The following is a 22,547-nucleotide window of genomic DNA, read 5'->3' on the forward strand; positions in this document are numbered from 1 at the left end:
GAACAAAGCTATAGCCCATAAGCTTTCTGCAATCCAGGACAAGCCTGTTAGCAACCTCTAGCTGATAAGAAGGCTTAGCAAGGAGATCTTCACTTCATTTCTGATTTGTGCCTCTGCTTTAACAGTGGGGTAAAGCAGCCTCCCTGTGGTAGGCTCTTTTAATTGGAGATTGGAAAGTGAACTTTAAAACAAAAAACGAATGAACAAAACAAAAATGAATGGATGCCTAAGCGGATGCTGATATGCCAAAGCCAATCATTTTGCTAAAGAGGTGTCAGGTGTTCCCATGGACATGATTTACTGTCTACTGACAGTGCAAATGGGAGCCCTCCCCTACAGACACATAAAGGTAAAGGTAAAGGGACCCCTGACCATTAGGTCCAGTCGTGGCCGACTCTGGGGTTGCAGCGCTCATCTCGCTTTATTGGCCGAGGGAGCTGGCGTACAGCTTCCGGGCCATGTGGCCAGCATGACTAAGCTGCTTCTGGCGAAACAGAGCAGCGCACGGAAATGCCGTTTTTTATCTTCCTGCCGGAACAGTACCTATTTATCTACTTGCACTTTGACGTGCTTTCGAACTGCTAGGTTGGCAGCAGCAGGGACCGAGCAACGGGAGCTCACCCCATCACAGGGATTCAAACCACCGACCTTCTGATCGGCAAGTCCTAGGCTCTGTGGTTTAACCCACAGCGCCAAAAGACAGCAAATGTGGCACGGGGGCAAGAACAGAATCCAAAATGGGTTGTCAGAGGAGATGGCCTCTCCAATTTCTCCTCACTGATGACTGCACAAAACCACCACCTCCTTCTTATTTCAATATATGTTTAGTTTATTGGTTGCTTTCTAGACACCCAAGAGTCTCAAAACACCCTGCATAGCAGAATGATTCATCTAGGACAATTCAAACAAACCTAACATTGGAATAAAATCTGACACTAGAATCAGTTATGGACCTTCCCTAAAGACAATGTTAGGCACACTGGCCTGCTCGGTTCCCAGAAGAAAAAGGCTGTGCCTAAGGGCACACATTCTTGATTTCAAACTTGGATATAACATTTCCATGTGATAATTCATGTGTGAGTGCCAGGGTGTTTTTCCCCAGCAGGAACTCACTGGAACTCAGTTCTGGCACCTCTCAGGTGGGCACCATTGGCATTATAAGAGAACAAGGGAGGTCTTCATGGTGACTCCTGGCACCTCCTTTTCTAGGAAAACAGCACTGGTGCATGCCATCATGTGTGATGAATTTAAACCAAGTCTATTTTGCTTCATATACAAGCTACAACTGATGGCAGATTCCCATTGTGTCTTCATCTGGCAAAATTGGGGGGGGGGATGAATTAATCTATTTCTGGGGTCACACTAAATTACACCCCCCCAAAAAAGGAAAGTGTAGCATATTTGCACCATGGTATTTATGGATTAGTAAACAGTAGTTAACATGAACACAGTTGTCTTGCTGGCAGTGATTGCTGTCAACTTGGTTACTACTCACTGCATAGGCTTAGATTTGACACTTGTAGCTGTAGATAGCAAGAAGATAAAAGAGGCTGTATGCTGTTTCTGAAATGTTGAAATATAGTGTCAAATTGTCATTAGCAAATGCATAGCAGGAAACTGGAAAGTAAAAGGATGCACCATCACTGCAAGAGCACCACCTACACACACAAATACACAGTTTACCAATATTCTGCAAAAAAAGTTAAGTACCACTTAGGTAATGCAGTTTGTTTGAGTACAATATCCCCATAGGACTGGAGTCCCCAGCATGGTGTGGGCACCAAGGCACCCTCGGATACTCTCTTCATTTTTAATGATCTTTTCAGATGAATAGTGGGGTAAGAATGCTTTAAATAATCAATCCTTTATACGCTTGTTAAAGAGGTGCTATCAAGTAAAGTAGGATTGGGGGGCCCCCTTTCTTTTCATTTCTTTCCCAGAAATAAATGGTTCTTCACAGCCACCCTAGGAGGAGGCTCCTGTCTATCAGCAACACCAATTGCCAATAACCAACACTGGGAAAGGTGCTACAGACAAGTGTGGGCTGGATAGGAGCTAAGTTCTTAACATTACCACCACCACCACCACTTCCATTCCTTGGTAGCGTGTGTGTGTGTTATTCATGATGCGTTACAGGGCTGATTTTTACCTGTGACTTGAATTTATGCCAACTTCTATACCGTATAAGCCACAGACCGCCAGCAAAGGCATATTATAACATATGTCATTTGTCATCCATCTGCTGTGCTACAAAGTAAATGCAAGCTGCTGGCATGAGTATTTGATCTATTTTTACCTCCTCATTGCTCAGTTTGGAATATATTCAGTGCACACATCATCACATAATGCTTCTTGCATATCTTTCAGGAAAAACATGCATTTTACAGAAATTCAAGGTGTGAAGCCAAATAATTTGCTAGATTTCAATGAAAGCTATCTCCAAATGTAAGGCGTTGTTTGCTTAGCTCACACATAAAGCCATTAATATCTGAGGTGGTTTCTAGTGCATGGCAAGAGGGGAAAAACAAAGCCAATGGGAAATCGTTCCCTTAGAAATCCAACTACCTTTTAGATCCTTTCCTTTTCACTGTTTATCCAAGTTGTGTGGTGGAAGAGCAGCTTCGCTCATGATCAGGGGTGAAGTTCAAAGGTGGAAATTCTGAATACCAGGTTCAAAACACTTTGCCCCCAATATGGGATTGTCCCAGACTGTTCAAAATGAAGTTCTGGGCTTGATTTGTCTTTTATTGAGATTCAGCCCCTCCTTCTCAGTCACATGCACAGAGCTGAAAACTAACTCTCCCACCCCTTCTCTACCACCCTTTCATTCATGATGGAGCCAAAGGACTAGTAGCTGTTGACAGAGGAAAATGAGAAGGATTCTAGCCTTTTGAGTAGTGGTATAAATCATGGGAGGGCATGTGTGCTAATGCCATCAGTTTGAGGGCTACTTTGGGGTATTGTTAATAGACATAGTAAGCTTTATGTTCTCTACATTTTCTTTCAATATATTTTAAAATGCAACTTGTGTATTTTCAGTTCCGGTCCAAAGCAGGTCTGTTAAATCCAAAGTTCTGCTTTACCTTTATTCATTCTAATAAGAATCTAAAAACTGCTACACATTTGTTTTCTTTTTCACAAAATGGATTAAGGTTACCAAATTGGAGAACCATAGGGTTTTCCATGAAGGGAACCTTTCAAGTTTATTTTTTAAAGTCTTTTTATTCCCCCCCACCCCCATAATAGGATGTAATTTGCAGACACAGGCACACCTTATGAGGGGGGGGGGGTGAAGCATGCCAAATTTCTGAATTATAGTGGTTCCTCTGTAAAGGCAGACTTTACCTTTTGGGGTTAAATAGAAATCACTTCATCCCCCCTTTACTGTTTTGTGGACAATCAGTTTGAAAACTGGTGACATGAGAGAGGTGCCCCTGGGCAAGTGGGTAATAACCAATGGCTGACAATGAGCAACACAACTCTCAGGCTTTTTAAAGGGACAAGTAGCCTTAGCTGGGGGCAGGGGGATGTATCTGACTTAAATTGTGTAGGGGAGAACACGTTAATAAAAATATTAATGTAACTAGAGAGCAAGAATCCAATGTAATGAAATCATAAGTACCCTAAAAATGAAGAGAAAAGAAGCTTTGAACAAGCAAGTTGAAAATTAATAAAAAGCAACAAGCACAGAGAGATGCAAGAAAATAAACTGCATGAAAAACAAACAATTAAAGTATCTGAAGAAGTGGTATCTGAAGAAGTGTGCATGCACACGAAAGCTCATACCTAGAACTAACTTAGTTGGTCTTTAAGGTGCTACTGGAAGGAATTTTTTTATTTTGTTTAAACAATTAAAGTAGGCATTGATTGTTGGAAAACAAAAAGAGCTTAGAATAAAAAAGAATAACTAAATCACATGAAAAGTGCAATGACTTTATGAGCTCTCCTAAAAGTTTGCAAACATCCCTTCCACTAATCATTGTGATAGGCATGACCTAGGAAAAGTATCCACTGATTAAAACCTAGACATGTCCATCAAAATGAAAGATCCACACCTCCCCACTCAAGCTCAGGGCATTTCCCTAGTCAGTCTGGTCTCACTTAAAAATTGGGGGGGGGGCAGGGATCACTTTACAAATGCAGCATTTGGGGGGCACCCAACTCCACAAAGCAAATTTTGGGACATTAGAGAGCTCTTGATTTGATCTGAGATGCCTTGTTAGTGGTGCAATCTCAAGCAAATGCAAACCTTAGCTGAATCAGTGCTATTTGCCTTGTAATTTGGGCTACACAAAACATCTTAGCTTGTACACTGCAGCCTAGAATGGTTAGGAAGCCCCCACACAATGGCCAGATGCACCTGAGCTTTTACATTCTCCTTTGTAGAAACTAGGCTTCTCAGGTACCAGTGGCGTGGTTCAGAGGGTCTCTTCCATTGTCCCAGGACTGATGGAGTGGGTCACACTGGTTATGTGGGGGTCAGCAGGTTAGGTGAGTAACTTTATAAGGGAGCCACCCACAGGCAAAAAGGATACCATATTTGTTTTTTCAAAAGCCTGTTGAGCCAGTGAGTTGGTAAAATGGCATGCAATCATTTCATAATGGGCTGGCATTTTTAAAAAGTTGTTTTTGATCTTGTCAGCTGTCCTTTCTTCTTCCCATGAGACTAAAATTTGTGTGTGTGGAATATTTAATTGTAATTGCTGATCTCTGGGGCCCAATATCATTCCTTTATACTCTTAATATTGTTCCTTTATATTTTAAAAGTCCTGCTAGCTCTTACCTGATACTTGGTGTGGTGTCGTGTCACCACATTATATGCTGAGGAAAAAGCACTGTTCTGATGTGAAATGACTCAAGAGCCAAGCAAATTAATAAATGACAACTTCACTTTATTTGAGGACAGAACTTCAGCTTAAAGTTACTGGTCTGTGGAAACAAGGGAGAGCTGATGACAGCAGAGAAGCAATTTCACAGTCATTAGTTTGTTCTCCTGTTTGAGCTAAGGAAGCTTCCAAAATGCGAAAATAGCTTCTCAATTTTCAACTTCATGAACATGATGTTATAAATTGTTTACCTGCCTCTGGCAGCGGCAAAAAGAGTTCTAATGACAACAGGTTTTCAAAGAGGGGAAATACCTAGTACTAGGGTAAGGTTACTCTGTGATTAATTGTCATGGTTTCCTCCAGGGACTCTTGGCCACGGTGGGGTTGGAAAAGGACTGAGCAGCCTTTGTAGCAGAAAGGGAGGATTCCATGACAGTAAATGCTGTGGTGGCTCATGAGGAGGTAGGGGCAGAGGTGCCCTCCCAGTGGTAGCACTGCACTTATCAGGCAGCAAAGTTGGGGAGCCCCAGGTTTGTGGTGATGGTGGTGGCCCCACAGGTACACACACACTTGCAGGACTGCTGCCCCAGAGCTCCCCTGCCCTTGGTGACTCACCCAGTTCCATCGCTGTCCTGACTAGCGCAATACTGCAACTGCTAGTAGGAGACCACTGCCTCTGCTCTCCTCAAGAGCCACCGCTGAGTAAAACGAAAAGGAGGACATCAGAGGCAGGCCAGTTGAGGGGTAAATTGTGCTGGTTTAGTGAACAGAGGCAGATGTAACATGTGGCTTGGTAGTGATGGTGGAGAATGAAAAATACAGTGGTACCTCGGGTTACATACGCTTCAGGTTACAGACTCCGCTAACCTAGAAATAGTACCTCGGGTTAAGAACTTTGCTTCTGGATGAGAACAGAAATCGTGCTCCGGCAGCGCGGCAGCAGCAGCAGGAGGAGGCCCCATTAAGTAAAGTGGTGCTTCAGGTTACAAACAGTTTCAGGTTAAGAACGGACCTCCGGAACAAATTAAGTACTTAACCCGAGGTACCACTGTATGTAATTTCAAGAGGGTCTGATAGCCCTCCTGGTCACTCCATTTCCCCTTCCTCAGTCACCCAAAGTGCCCCTATCCCTTCTGGCCCTTTTTCTGAACAGCTGCTGAGCTGCTGATATGTGCCTTGGAAAGCACCTAGAGATAAGAGATGACACGGGAAAGGGTACAACTCTTTAAAGGTTCATGCTTCAACTCTATGTTCCTCCCTTGCAACTTCATGATGAAGAGGCTTCATGAACTCCAGAGGAAGTCCTCAAGGAGACCACTGCGCCCATGAGAGCCACACTGGTGACCCCAGACAAAGATTAATTAGAATGCTCTTCTGCAAATCTTTATAATTATTTCCTCTCAGAAGGAGTTGCCTTTATAGAGTGCATGAGACACCTAACGGGCTTTTGATTTGCACCCACTCCTTCACACGGCTCTACAATCTTGCTGTGTTCTTTAAGCAATCTAGGCCACAGTGTCTGCTGTTTGCAGCACTGAACAGAAATGTAAGCTAGGAATAAAGGTGCTTGTGCAGCACAATAACTAATAAGGCAGATGTCTTGCCATATTTGAGTCCTTTCAAAATCTCATTTCAGATAAGGAGCAGATGTTTCCCCATGGAATCGCAGACATTTATTTTCGGGGGGGAAAGCTTAACTCATTGGTTTGTAAACAGAAGTAGCTATACAGGAAGGTCTTCAGAAGACAAATCAAGAGTCTATACTTTCCCTGCTGGGCAGAAGCTCTTTGTGACCTCTTGGAAAGAGTATTTATGATCCTTTAGCTAGAGATACACCAAACCATTAGGCTATGCTATGTGATTTATTTATTTTTGTCCCCAAATGTTAAATGACTGGCCTGATCCATTTGCTTTCACCGTTTGGACCCAGCACCCATACGCATGGGATTGCTCTGCGGAAAGATAAAGCAACACCTGATGGTCACCTACATCTGATGTGGTGATTGAGGGCTTGTCTGCACTACCGCTTGTCCTTAGAAAGCACTGGTCCGAGTAGTTTTCTGCTTCTCTCACACTTCCTGGGCATGGGTCTGAGTTGTTTTCCCTCTGCCACACCACTTTCCCCCAGAAAACCCACTCTTTAGTGCTAAACCATGGGTTTCCCTGGGGGAAAGCAGTGGGGCAAGCTAGGATACAGCAGCCTCTTGCTCTCAACCAAGTATGATATGTTAAAATGCTTTGTCTTGAATGCTATGCTGCTGTGGCTTGTTTCACTGCATTATAGATTCCTTCTCATTATACAGCTTCATGAACTTCTTAAGGACATGAAATTGGCTACTTTTCCAAAGACTGCAAGGAGGAGATTGGCAAGTGGAAATGAGAGCCAGCCATGGATTTTATGAATGGCTTTCTGGGAACATCATATTCCAGCTCTCAAATTAGCTCTGTATTTTAAAGTCTCCACAGCTGAACAACTCATTGAAGTCATAATTTGCAGCTAGAACTTCATGTGGCATAATTTGCTTGAAGTTAAAGCTGATTTAAACATAATGGCACCCCCATGCAGAGGCTGTCACTGTTTTAGTCCTCTAACATGTTTTGTACACTGTGGTCGCATGCTTAAGTGCTTTTTAATAAAAGGCTTTGCATTTCTGTAGCTCTAGATTATCACTGATAAAAATGACATACCGAATGAAATGATTGGGGGTTCTGCATAACTTTAAGAATATTACCTCCATTCAGCTCTGTCTTCTGATTTAATATGGAAGTTTCCAAAAACATATTTTCTTTTTGAAAAAAAGGCTCTGATCTCCAGACATGCACACATGAACCTCTGCACCCTAATGAAACATAGCACAAAAGGAATCTTTGTATGCTCACATCAGTAAATCTTTTTGCACTCTATTGCACAAGTCCTTGTGTGTATCTGTAACCTGGATCAAAGATCAAAACAACTGCAAAAAGAAGGATGTAGACAAACACACACAAAAAACTGAAAAAGCCTGGACATCAAAATGGAAGGATAACAGATTGCTAGTATATTGATGCCATTGGCGAGTTTGGAACCCCAATACCCAGGGAGAAAATTAGGAAGGATGTTATAATTAAGAATCCCTGGTTCTGTACATTATTTCTTACACCAAATCTAGTTTTCCATAGAGTACTGCTCTAACAATAGCACTCCAGGCAGAAGTTGTAGTGTTTATAAGCTTGCCACCATGTGGTTCAGTTAGGTAAGGCAACAAAATGTGCAATGGAAAGATTCAGAACCTAGAAACAGGAGAAATTATGTTAGTTTCGGGAAAGAAGGAAGGACTATCAAGGAATTATTGCAATCCTCACAGCAATCCTCTGTAGTGGGTTAGGCTGAGTAGTAGTGACTAGTTTAGGGACAATGTAGACTAGATCTCTGCCTTCATTTATTGTCAGTGCTAACCAATGCGTGTTTATTACCCATTGTGTGCTTAGGATTTCAGTCTACATTAATCATCATTCATTTATTTGTGCTAGTTCTTGGGTTTTGTTGCAATAAGTTAATGTATGAGGGCACCATGGGTGATACAAGATGGGTGCTTATTGTGGTATCAGTGCTCCTCACACATGCAATTTTTTTTTGCAGCTTCTGACCCACACGACTGCCATCAAAATGCCAGTCCGTCTTTCCTGCCTCATTTAATTTAGATTGACCCTTTCCAGGAAAGTCAAAAAACAAAAAACAAAAACAATACCCTGTTGCCAATGATCCATTTGAGATATCTCTGTGACTCATTTGCAAGTTAAGCCCACATACAGGAGCACCCTGCCTTTGGGGTATGACAACATATTGCTGTCCGCACTATCGCTAACCTGCACTTTGAATGGAAAGTGTACAAGGAAAGAATGAGTAATTAGGTTAATTAACTGAGGTTTATTAGGCATCTTATTATGCAGTTAAAATGCTCTGCTCATCATGACCTCTTCAGAACCAGTTGGGTGAATAAAGTGTGCATGTACACAGAGACGAAGATGAGAATGGTGTTACTGCTCCTATTGTCCGATCTCATGGGGTGAGTGATGATGCCTGTGCAGCCAAAACAGTGCCTTTCACATATGAGTGGGGATATTATCTAGGGATGGGGAAATGTGTTCAAGTTCTCCGTTTCTCATATTTCCACTCTTCACTTCCTACATATCCACATCAGATTGTTATTTTGTCTAAAAAGAAGTCCTCATGAACTCACCAGCAAATTTCTAAGCATATTTTTGCATGCAATTCTACCTAAGATACACAATTTTTAAAAACACTTTCCCCTAATACAATGCATTTTGTATTTTATTTTCATGAATAAATGCATTGATATTCAGATTGCTAGTGCATTATCCTAGTATATGCAGTTTTGTGCATGTTACTTGGTTAAAAAAAATCATAGAAAGGCTGACTGTTTGGATACATATTTTGTTTCAGAAAATGTGACTTACAGTAGGTAAAATGTGCAATGGAAAGATTCAGAACCTAGAAACATGAGAAATTATGTTAGTTTCGGGAAAGAAGGAAGGACTATCAAGGAATTTTTGCAATCCTCACAGCAATCCTCTGTAGCGGGTTAGGCTGAGAAGTAGTGACTAGTTTAGGGACAATGAAAACTGAATCAAAATTTCCACCAATCCAGATCCCTACTGTCTGTGGACTCAGTGGAACCCTGAAATTTGCTCAGTGGAACCCTGGAATTTGCAAAAGAGTCGGTCTTGTTGGTGGGTGCCCCCAGATGGTGGAACTCCTAAATTAGCCACCTCACTGCTTTCCTTTCACCAACCGGCAATGACTTTTGGCCCAGACACGCCTTTGACCACTCACTGGCTGTTGTGAGGGGTTCTGTACTTTCTCTTTTGTGTGTGTGCTTTGAAACGAGTTAAAGTGTTTTCAGTGCTGCTTTTAATTGGGTTACTTAACTCTCTCTCTCTCTCTCTCTCTCTCTCTCTCTGTGTGTGTGTGTGTGTGTGTATAGTGTTTGCGTTTGTTTTAGCTGTATTTTAATTCATGTTGTGAGCTGCCTTGAGGTGCGATATGAAATAAATAAAATGCAAAAAGTTTGGAAAATAATCCAAAGGTGGGACACAAGACTGGACAGGGGAGGGGGTGCTACAGCAACAGGGGTGGGAACCAGATTTTCTGGGGACCAAACACCCCATTTTTGGGATAAAATGTGCATGCCTATATATATATATATATATATATATATATATATATATATACACACACAGTGGTACCTGAGGTACCACTTTAGCTAATGGGGCCTCCCGCTGCCGCCTGTGCGCAATTTCTGTTCTCATCCTGAAGCAAAATTCTTAACCCAAGGTACTATTTTTGGGTTAGTGGAGTCTGTAACCTGAAGTGTCTGTAACCCGAGGTACCACTGTAAATGCAAATTATTTTATTTATCAAATTATTGCCCACTGAAATGTATCAAGATCCCCAAAGTGGGGTGCAACATTCAAGAGGCCAATCAAAGGCATATTAAAATAGCACATCCCCAAAGATCTGCTCCTAGGGAAGAAAAAGAAACAAGCGCATGGTGTTTCCTTCTGAAGAGGGGTGTGCGCTTTGATTTCATGTGCTTCCCATTGCCACAGCCTGTCACAGAGAGTAATGAAAATTTTTTGGCAGGGCAAAGCAAAACAGATGTAATAACAAATGTAGCCGTTATTAAACCCTTACTCCCTAATGATGCCGGAGGAGAGCTGACAGCATGTAATACTGCCAACTATGACCCTATTTTCGGTGAAGCACTCTCAGAGCAACTTTCAAGTGTGTGTCAGAGCTCGCAAGCGGGGAATATATATACGGAGACTTATGACCCTCATATTATAAAGGAGAAAAAGAGAGAGGGTTTTCTTGTTGCCAGGACAAAGGTTATACACATAGCAAGAGTCATTATCATTAGAGGGTGCAGGACAGTCAACCTCAGGGCTGGAGGTGTCACAACTAATAGCTGCCTCATTGATGCCGTATCTCACCCCTTGTATTAGAATTGCTCCCTGGCTAACCTATTCATGCTGAGGCTTGCCCTGGCACCTGTGTTGATGTGCCAAAATTACAAACGATAGCCCATGAGTGACTGCAGAGAGAGCAGTGCTTTTAACTGCAAGGTGCAGAGGGCTTGAGTCTTCCCTCACAGTAGTGGGTGCGCGTGTTAATGACTTCCGTAATTCCACGAGGAGAAGTGGATTGTTATTCTCTTTTTGCGGCAATGCAGAAATGAGAGAGGACCAGAAAATCTGAATTAGAGCCAAGCCTACTATTTCTAGGCAAATTAAACTGTCCGTTCGGATTCTGCAGAGTCAGAGGGCTCAGCGACAAAGCCAGATGCAATTGTAGCAAGCATGACAAGCACATTTGTGTGGGTGATTATCGGATAAAATGGCCAGAGCTGCCCAACTTTTGTTTAGCTCACGAAACAGCTAAACAAAGCAACCAAAACCGTAACACTGAAATCTATAGTAAACCATCTGATTACAAAGTTATTTGTTATGCAGGATCAGTGCCTCTTAGTCAAAGCCATGTGGAGAGTGTATTCTCCATTGTGGGTATTGTGGGTATTATCTGACAAATGGCCAAAATCAACTTAACATAGTAAAGCTAGTAAGTTGCATTGTTACAATTTAAATTTGGACACAAACCAAAGCTATTTAAGGCAGATTATTGAAAAAGAATATGTATATAAATGCATTTTTTAAGAAAGCATTTGTCATCTGTGGTGTTTCCAGCCCCAACACTACTCATAAACTTCAGGCTCCGGGCAGCCAGATCGCAGGAGGAAGGAGAAGTGGCAGAAGCAGCTTCCTTCTCTTTCTTTTCCAATATGTTGCCCCCATCCCCAGCTAGTACAGCTTCATTTTCAACTTCCCCTCTATGTAAGATGGGGATAGAACCTATATCATGCCTAGTGGGGTTTTTTTTTAAAGTGGATGTCCATGAAAGCTTGAAACCAAAAGCAGCCACCCTAAAAACAAGGAAGGACAAGCAATGCAGAACCAACCAAAGACATACACTGTACATCCTTTAGATTTAAAAACTGCTGCTATTAGATGTAAACTAAATTGGCTCTGCTTACTTCAGCTGTCTAGGATATACAGTCAAGAGGACTCATAAGCTTTCTCGTTTGATATTTGAAATGTGACATCTATTTCTGCTTGTGCTCCGCAGTTCACCTGAGAATCAGTTTCTGAATATAATCAACCAACATGGAATCCATCAATTTGATGGGCTTATTTTTCCTCACCGCCGTCAATCAAGCAGTGGTGGAAGATTGACAATGTCATTAGGTTGAACATGAGAAGGTGGACAAGGTGGACCTTGCCCTGAAGATGCTGTGCTCCCCACTCCTACCCCTTTCCTGGTTCTGAAGTAGCTCAGACTCATCACTGCTCTGAGCCAGCCACAGCTGTACTGCATATGGGGGAGAATCATGCCTTTATTTGCCTCTCTGACTCCAGGACAGACTACTTAGCCATGCCAAAGAGAATCCCTCTTTCCCCTTATGAACACTGCCCTGAGCTTGGCTATGTAACTTGGACTACACGGGAGAAAGAAGCCACTGTCTAATACCACACACAACATGGCTGTCCTCACACAAATAGGAAAAAATAGGAAAAAACATTCTGGGTTCCTTCCAGAGATGACACACTATTTGTTTTTAAATTATAAATGTAACAAACAAATACTCTAAAGTGTGCATTGGTGTAGACTTGAGCTATTATCCTAGAGAATGGAGATGGTGAACATGTCAATTTTGGTTTCTCTCAGTCTCTAATTTTTCAGTTCGTAAGTAAGGTCTCATCAGCCTGCAGAGTTTGTCATGAAAAATCATCAACATTTTTGTTATGTACTGAAGTTCTCACCCTGGGCCAGCAGGGGGATACTGTAGATAGTTTTCACTCAGGTCCGCATATGCAAATAAGGAATTGATTGGGTAGTTACAGAAAGTTGTTACTGTTGCTTTGTAGCTGAGCTCTATATAAGCAGGTTGGCCGAACCCTTCAGTTCAGTTCTGTTCTGGCCTGTGAATAAACAAGAGCTGTCTGAAGAATCGCTGTGTCATCTGATATGTTCACCCACAACTTAACAATTTTAGTGTGAATTTTCTTTAAAACACACTTTTTTGCAAAGCACGTTCCCCTAATATAATGGATTTTCATATATGCATATTTGGTTGGAGAAATGCACTGCAAGATTCAGAGAAGTGCAATTTTTGAAGGAAAGCTATGTTTCAGGTCATGTATTGTTTTGGAAAGTGCAAAATAGTCAGATTGGTATTTAAATGTGAAATTATAATTTAAAAAACCCCCAATCCCTTAGGTTAACTCACTTGTACAGATGATGAATAAATGCTACTCACTTACAACTCACTCCAAGGGCACCACTTTAAACCGACACAGCCATATCAATTAGATGAACACAATCTGCTAATTTAGTCAATTGGGGCCATACTGGGTGCATGAAGCAAGAAACTGATAATGGTAACATTTCAAAAACTGGATTACTTTTCTTTTGGGGTGTTGTACTGCTAAGGGAACGGCATAGGCAATGAGATGTTTCCACATGTTTGCTGCCTTTGTTTAAGGTTGCTGTCTCAATCATCTCCATTTCTTTGTATAAATACTAAAATTGCAAATAAAGTAGTCTGCATTCAGTTGGGTGTGAGGAGAGTGCTATGGTACTTGGAGAAGTTCAATATACCTTAGAGAAGCCAACTATGACAATGCTGGAGAACAAAATTCCTGCGGTCTTTGTTGTTGGTTGAGTATCTAGATCAGCCTTTCTCAACCTGTGGGTCCCCAGATGTTGTTGAACTACAACTCCCATCACCCCTAGCTAGCAAGGCCAGAGCTCAAGCATGATGGGAGCTGTAGTCCAACAACATCTGGGGACCCACAGGTTGAGAACCACTGATCTAGATTCTCTAAGCCAGGCATGGCCAAACTTGGCCCTCCAGATGTTTTGGGACTACAACTCCCATCATCCCTAACAAGACCAGTGGTCAGGGATGATGGGAATTGTAGTCCCAAAACATCTGGAGGGCCAAGTTTGGCCATGCCTGAGTCTAAGCAAAACATTCAACCAGGAGTGTAGATCCAGCCATAGACAAGTCATCATGAGAATTCCTAAGAAATGATGCCTGTAGGACAAGGCAGCATAAGGACAAAGCCAAAACGTCTAGCATATGAGTGTGATTTATGAGTGTTCTTTGTGTCTGTGTTGCCCACAGTGCATTATACTTTCACCTATGCCCTTTGAAAAAGACATGGCATATTAGCTGTGACCCTGGGGTCAACGTGCATGATTCACGCAGGAAGTGCCATGGAATGAACGCTCATGAGCCAAACTCAATTGGGCTTCTTTTGTGCTGAGTCACTGCACTCTGCAGAATGTCTGAGATCAGCATTTCCGAGGCTGGAATTTAAAGTAGTTCCATGCTGAGTTCACAAGCTGTCATGCTGAGCAAGGCTTAATCACTGGAAGTCTCAAACCTGCACAGTCAAAGATGGACAGCTGTGCCAACATCCAGGAGAGTATCTGTGGAAAATTAAACCTTTGTAAAGGAAATGTACTTGCTTGGAGGGGCGGGAAACAGAAAATCCCCTGGGCTAGAGAAACACAAAATTTAACAGCTTGGTAGTATGACTATACGGCATACTCCTCCAAGTTCTAAAATGCAAGGTCTCATGCTTTTAAGCTAATAACAGATATCTTTTTAAGAAAGTATATTCTATGAAAAGATTTGGCAAAAACATCAGTTCCATACTGGTTGAAAGTACATTAGTCTGGATCTGGAAATGGTAACCAAGACCATGTTTTCTGCTGAAAGGCACACATATTATAGAAGAATAAACACTTTATAAAACCAATATATCAAGCAGCTAACTTTCATTGACTTGTGCTATACATTTTCAGTTATCTGCCCCTCTCATCTCATCAGTCTAGACATAAGTAATAATAAATAAATAAATTACAGGGTGGCAAATGTATAATACATCAGCTTCAATGTAGGCAAAAGACAACAATCCTGGGACTGACCCATCTTGATGTCACTGTGCTTTAGTTATTACATCATATTATGTATTTATTTTATTTATTTTTATGTAACAGAGTTTGGGTTCTACCAAACCGCAAAGCAGACTAAGTAGCTAACACACAGAAAAAAACACACGTTAAAGTTATTGCTAAAAGTCAGCTGTAAACATTTTCAAAATATAAATAAAATCAGCAGTTAAAAACATACATTATAAGACAAAATTGTATATGAAAATACATGTCAGATTTACATATCTGGAGAGGCTTGACCAAACTAAATTAATAAATGACAAAAAATCCTCTGTGTTACACTTCCTACAATGCAGTTACGAATGGGGCAATCAGTAGGGGAGATTCCTGTATTGGGATCCCTTACAACTCTACAATTCTATTATTCTAAGGCTCAGACAGAGTAGACTTCAATGCCATTGGGCCCTGCTGGGACCCATAGGCTCGCGTACGCCTGGTGACCACCATAATTCAGACATGTACATAGCCATTCTATTTTATTTTATTTTTTAAAAAAACATGCTTATATTAATTAGCAAGAATGCTCATACTGGAAAATAGATCTAGAGAACATAATGTAGAATCAAGATAGGAGAGGAGATCTGCATCCCTCTGGCTATTGTTGAAATGCAACTCCCATCATCACTGACCAATGGCCATGCTGGCTGGGCTGATGGAAGTTGGACTCCAGGTTCTCCATTGCTGCTGCTGCTGTGGAAGTTTGTATGTATATTATACAGTTGTTGAAACGTTCTAATAATATTTGCGCCGTATGACTTAGGGCCATATCCAGTGCCGCAGAAAAAGGAGAAGCCTCTGAAGAAGAGGTGTTGCTAATAGGTCTGGGAAAACGTGTTCTCACTAACAGAGAGCATGTGTTGCGGTGGGGGCTTACAGGCCACCCCCACTGTTGCTGGACCGATGTTTGAAGAGACCCAGGCAGGGATTGGTTAAATTGGGTCTCTGGGGAGATTTGCTTGTTGCCAATTTGGAGGAGGGGGCAGAGGTTTTAAATACTGAACGCCCAGTGTAGGGCATCCTCTTGGCTGCTTGCACAGGATCACCCACCCACCCTCCCTGAATTGGGGGGGGGGGGGGTTGTTTGCTTGACCTTGCTATGCCTGTCATGGGGTTGTCTGCTTTTGAGGCAGGGGCCTGGTAGGAATTTTGTCCATTTGGCTGATTGGCTGGTGCCATTTGGTTTTTGCCTACTGCGTAGCAAATCATCACAACTTGTAAGGTTGGCGGTTAGGCACTGGTTAAATTGGTTGGTGGAGGGGTAAATGCCTACCCCTCCAATGGTGGTGCTGAGAGGGAATTCTGTTAAAGGAATCCAGGGGCTTGCCATCCTTTTCATCCTTGTCCCTGGCATCGGACTTGGGCCATACAAGCCCCCGGGGGCATGAGGGTGAGAGATGAGGGACTGATGCTCAGCTTCATTTCTCCCCAAAATTGTTTCCCTGACTGGCTTCCGCTGGAATCCAGAAGTCAGTTCTGTCCCTGGGGCAAGGACAGATAGTCATAACCAATGCCTAAGCAACCACTCACATGTGTGTATTTAAATAAAGTTGTGGCCAAAATCATGCCAAAAACCTTAAACAAAATTGATGTGTGATGTGTGAGTTATTGGGGAGTGGTTTGGGGACCTTGACGCGCTATTCTCAGATGGGCTTAAGCTTCATGAACTGCTCTTTCATGCTTCCTTAGCAGCTTCCTTTAGTTTCTCAGATGAGTGATAATGTACACAATCATGCTGTGTTTCTGTGACTATGTGATGCACCAGTCATGAACAGGATCACCAGCAAGCCTGTGAGAGGAACTTGATTTCAAATCACCAAGGGCCAATTCACATGCTAAGCTTCCCAGGCCCATTTGGCATGATTATACATTGGCCTCCTCTTGCACCAACAAGCAGTTGGTGACGCACATCACGAGAGGAGGCTCAGAAGCCACATGCTTGAAAATGTCCACTGCCCCTTTGTGCAGCACTGACTAACTTTATATGGGGTCATAGTTCCACATGGATCAGTATATCCATTTGTATTGCAGGGATGGTGAATGTTTGGCTCTCCAGTTGTTGCTGGGCTGTGTCTGCCATCATCCGTGACTGTTGGCCATGCTGGTTAGGGTGATGGGAATTGGAATCCAACAACTTCTGGAGGGCCACAGATTCCCCATGTCTGCCACACTGGAAGAGATTTTTATTACAGTTCTTCTGGAGCTTCTGCTACCTAAAACATACAAATGTATAAAATCAAGGTCAGAGATAGGGAAACTAGTGACCCTCTAAAACTACAATGCCCATCATCTCTGACCATTGGCCATGCTGGTGGGGGCTGATAAGATTTGGAGTCCAACAATATTTGAAGGGAAACATGTTCCCTATTCCTCATCTAAGCTAAAGCAGGTGCTCCACCACTAAACTGTTGCCTCTGCTTCCTTGCGTAACCATTGTCTAGTCCACTGTCTATTCCATTAGAATCTGCATGGAAATAGCTACAGGAGATCTGCAGGAATAAAACATAACAGCTGGTTGGAAATAGGTGCTCACACCACCCACCCAGCTGATAGATCTCTATGGCCGAGAACATGACTTGGATTTGAATTCCACATTGGCTCATTGGTTATGCTGGTTTTTTCCAGGAGGCTAGACGAGGTGACAGATTCAGAGAGCAGAAACTGACATAACTAAAAAGGAGAGATTAGGAGCAATTGAGTGGAACAGGGAGAAAGGGCATTAAGAGAAAATATAATGCCAGGCCCTCAGCTGCATTAAATTGTCAGAGTTGCATTGATTTCAACATCCAATGTTCTTTGTCTTCAATGGCAATATGCCACTTATTCTAACTCAGCATCTGCTTTGATTATATGAAGAAAAATGGCAGATGAAAATGAGAGATGAAAGGGGGAAAAGAGAGGAACAGGAGGAGAGGATTGGACCAGGCAGAAAATCAGCCACATCCCCCCCCCCCAATTTATGCTTCCTTTTGGAACAAGCAGATTCTACTTTATGACCCTTCTTATTGCCTGTAATTAAAGTAGTTCATCCTCAAATATATGAAATCCATAAACCGCTGTCCTGAAGTGAGTTTGTGCAATTCATTTATACAGGGTTTAATTATAAATGCACCCCTTGCCCAAGGTAGAGAATCCCAAGCAGCTAATCAAATTCAACCAAACTCATTCACTTTCCTGTTGGGTATCAAAACTCTTCAAATGATCAGGTGTTTCAGCAGCCAACCAGCCTGTTATCTTGTTACCACATTCTGCACACTTCAGCATTCTCAGTAAAGAAATTGGAGGGGGGTGGATGGAGAGAGAAACACCACTGCTTGTTGATCTGCCATTCCAGAGACAAGCATTCAGCTAAAATATGCAGGAGTAAAGAAAACAAGCACAGCTCGTCTAAACTGACTGAGATCCTAACATACATTGACGTGCTTCATTGAAAAGGTTTATAATCACCAAGTGCTTTAACCACAGCACAGAAATGGTAGATAAAGTCTTAGATCATTTATAGAGGTAGCTTTATGTATCAAGGTAAGTCGGTTAGTCTACTTAGCCCAAGGCACATTTCTAGTCACTCAGTGAAGCAAGTTTGAATTTATTCATCCTACATCTTGAAAACACTGCTAGAATGGAACCATCTAAGGGAGAGCTTTCCAAACTGCGTGTTCCAATATGTTAGTGTGTTGGCTGCAGTGTGTAAGTGTCTCATATGAAAGCTATTATAAGGGGTTAGTTTAACCTCTGGTTTTCTGGTAAAACTGAATTACTGTGTTGCAAAACAATGCATGTTTAAAAAGTGTGCCGCCTACATGAAAAGTTTAGAAAGTTCTGATCAAAGGAGCTTGGATGGACACGGAGGACAGAAGAAGGGCATGGGGATTTGTTGCATCTGCCTTCCAATTTCCTCTCAAAGATGGAGGGGGAGCAGAAGTAAAAAGGGAAACATCCTTCCTAGACAAGCCAACTTAAACTGAGAGAGAGGCAAGGGTGAGGGGGCAATAAATATGTCCCCAAACCAGCTAGAGAATCCCACTAAGAAGACTCAGGCATCTTTTCTTTGGACTTGCTCTTACAGTTTTGTGCTGTCTTCCATCCACCCCATCTTGTTTGTTAGACAACAGAGTCTGTACTCTGCCTGGGGGTCTGGCAAGTGTCTTTGCGACCTCCAACACATGGTGGGACCCAAAAGGATCAGCTTTCACCACCAAAACCCAAGAATCCCTCTGTGGGCTCCTTCCGTCTCTCTGTGGACTAAGGCCAAGACTCTTGGTACTACAGTACTATACTGCAATATAAGAAATTCAGTTGTTTTGAAAGGCCCTTTCTGATTTGGCATGTTTTCAAAAGTCTCATTTACATTTATTGAATAGCATAGCTGAGCATTCACAGAGTGATTATTTACCAACAAAATGAGTGGGTGATTCAATGAAATTAATGAGAGGATGTGCATCAAACGACTCTGAAGTATAGATTTTAAGTCCTTGGAACCATCACATGATAAGGCTGGGAAAGGTCACATCAGACTTGCCAAGAAAACCCTGAACATTCCAGCTGAGACAAACAAATCAAGGACGCATTCAAGAATTCTGCATCTACAAACGTGATCATTGTTTAAAAAGTGGGAAAATATTTGCATAAAAGCCCTGCTCATTGCAACCGTGACAGAAATATCCCTTCATTTTTCAGTAATGAATTAATGCAGCAGTTTGTAGTATACTTTTATCAGCCATTCTCATTCGTTAAGGGCATTGACAGAGAAATTAACTCTAGTGGCACAATTACTTGTGATAGGCCTGTAGCTGTCAGAACATCTATTCATTTTATGTGTACCAAAATATCTGCAGAATTATCATTGCCACATTTTGCTTCTCCCCACCCCCAAAAGGCGAAATAATTCATTGGTGACAATTAGCCACTTGAGTTCAACAGCTGCACGGCAGCATTTGTAAGTGGGCAAGGTTGCCACTCTTGCACTAATGAATGTCCATGCTTATTACATAAGCTCTAAAAAGAGAGTGACATCTGCCCTTAGGCAAGGGATGTACAAAAGGGAAGCCAAGCTGCTTTTGCATGCCTTGCTAGACTACTGCTTGCATTCCGCCAGTCTGAACCAGTTAGCCAAAATTTGAGTGTTTAAACTATTGACATACACAGACATGTTTCTTCATCCATATTACCTTGGAACATGTCTGTGCTAAAACACTATGAAAGCATGCCAGGTATTTGTTTATTCTGTTTGGTAGTGTGTTTGTTTGTTTGTTTGTGTGTTTTAAAGAATCATAAACAAGGAACTAATGTCTGAAAGCAGTGTCTCTCTCCCCACCCCCTCGCCAACCAAAATACAGTGGTACCTCTGGTTACAAACTTAATTCATTCCAGAGGACCTTTCTTAACCTGAGGTACCACTTTAGCTAATGGGGCCTCCTGCTGCCGCTGCATGATTTCTGTTCTCATCCTGAGGTAAAGTTCTTAACCCGAGGTACTACTTCCGGGTTAGCGGAGTCTGTAACCCGAAGTGTTTGTAACCCGAGGTACCACTGTATATCTATCGCAGGGATGAAACATTGTTGCACTTTCATAGCAGCACCCCACAATGCTTTGAGAAGGCAATGGAAGTTTGAGGATAAGAGAGTTCCAGAGTCACATACATATCTCTATAACTAAGTGGGGGAGCAAGTACTTGTTGTTTTTTCAAAAAAGACAGATGGATTCACTAAACAGGTCAAACATAAAAAGGTGTCACACTGGTGGAGGAAGAGGAGTGCAGGGGGAGAGCACCGCCCCCGGCAGCGCAATCCCGGTGGGGTGCCATCGCGGCTGCCCCCCTGCCTGCGTTAGGCACCACGCCCCCACCAGTGATGTGCCCCGCCCCCAGGACACGCACCAGCCCCGCCCCCACCTGCTCTCCGTCCCCCGGTGCCGGAGCATGAAGCTCTGCCACTGGGTGGTCAACATGTAGGAAACTGTACATCCATTTATTTGTTTTTAGCAACCAGCTCCATGCTCATATCATCTAATTGCATTTTAGCATGTGTAACTGAAGATTATATATGCAGGCAATTGACCTCAAATGAACTATATACAGTACAGGAATGTCACTGGGATGAAATTTGCCCTTTTTTCTGCACAAGATTAGAGCATGGGAGAATTCCTCAGTACTAGAGACAAATTCTCTTTCCCTTAAGCAATTAACTTGCTTTGTGGAAAAGGAACAAACCCTTGTTGAAAGGGGCATTATTCTGCAGCTATTGGGAGCCATGCTGCTTATCTGTATACGTGCATAAATCTGCAAAGCACTTATTTCAACAAAGACACATTTATTTATTTTAAAATTGAGTGTGTGTTATTTTAACCACCTTTCACCCCGTTTGCTCCCTGGGTGGTTTACAAAATAAATTTGGGGAAAGTGCAAAATGCAACCAGCCATAATAAGAGTAAATTAACAGTAAAATAAACAGCTGTGCACAAGAATGCTCAGAGGGCAATCCTGACTGACTTATCTGTGTAGGGATTTCCATAATTAGGGCACCAAAGTAGAGAAAAAGCCTTTCCCCTAGTTATCATCCATTTTACCCCCAGCAAGGGAAGCATACAGAGGTCACTGGCAGATGTGCTAAGTTTGCAGGCAGGGTGGTTCGTTATTGTTTTCCCTTTTACACTTTTAGTTTCATTTCTTATAACGTCTAGTACCATATAGGCTAGGGACACGGGGGGTGCTGTGGTCTAAATCACTGAGGCTAGGGCTTGCCGATCAGAAGGTCGGCGGTTCGAATCCCCGCGACAGGGTGAGCTCCCGTTGTTCAGTCCCAGCTCCTGCCCACCTAGCAGTTACCTTTACCATATAGGCTAGCACTGTCTAAAGGCCAGTAGTAACTTCATTAGAGCTGGCCCATAAAAGTATGAAGATAAACTCTGGGAACTGAGTTGAGAGATAATGACTTGCCTAGGGCTACTTTGTGTGTCCAAGGCTGAGCAGAGGAAGTCAAAGATCCCAGGCCAGAAGCAAATATAACTGTTTGGAATTTGAAACCTGCAGGGCCCTTTGTCGTTTCCCTGGCCTAATGGATGTTTCATTAGTCCCGACATTTAAACTTTACCTACCTGGAAATCTGTTGAGCTCCTTAAAGAAATTGCTGACTAACTAGCTGCCATTAGCTAGTCAATACTGGTGGTTGTGGTTTATAGACCATATTACTTTCTCCCAATGTTATTTGTAAGCTAGTTAAAAAAAGAACAAAATTATTTTACCGACAGTCAAAAGTGAGTACAGTGGTACCTCTGGATACGAACGGGATCCGTTCCGGAGCCCCGTTCGCATCCAGAAGCAAACGTAACTAGCGATGGCACGTCTGTGCATACGCACGTCACTTTTCACCGCTTCTGCGCATGCGTGTGACGTTATTTTGAGCGTCTGCGCATGCACAAACGGCAAAACCCGGAAGTAACATGCTCCGTTACTTCCGGGTTGCCACGGAGCACAACTCGAACGTGCTCAACCCGAAGCGCATTCAACCCGAGTATGACTGTAGTACTAAAGGACCATCCTAAGAATTAAAATTGATAGAATAAAACCACTGCTTCATTTTTGCTTCTGCTGTTTATTTTTCTTTTCAAATCCATTTTAAAAAAAATCTGTTAACGGCACATGCCAG

The 22,547-nt window shown here is 42.5% G+C and overlaps 1 protein-coding gene across 3 annotated transcripts in view; it reads right to left on the reverse strand.

Moving 5' to 3' along the window:
• FSTL4 (follistatin like 4) overlaps positions 1–22,547 on the reverse strand; it is a 360,182-nt gene that overhangs the window by 191,786 nt on the left and 145,849 nt on the right. The gene's annotated exons all lie outside the window — the stretch shown is intronic.

The sequence above is a fragment of the Podarcis erhardii genome, assembly GCF_964252035.2.
Source record: "Podarcis erhardii genome assembly, chromosome: 2".
NCBI lineage: Eukaryota > Metazoa > Chordata > Lepidosauria > Squamata > Lacertidae > Podarcis > Podarcis erhardii.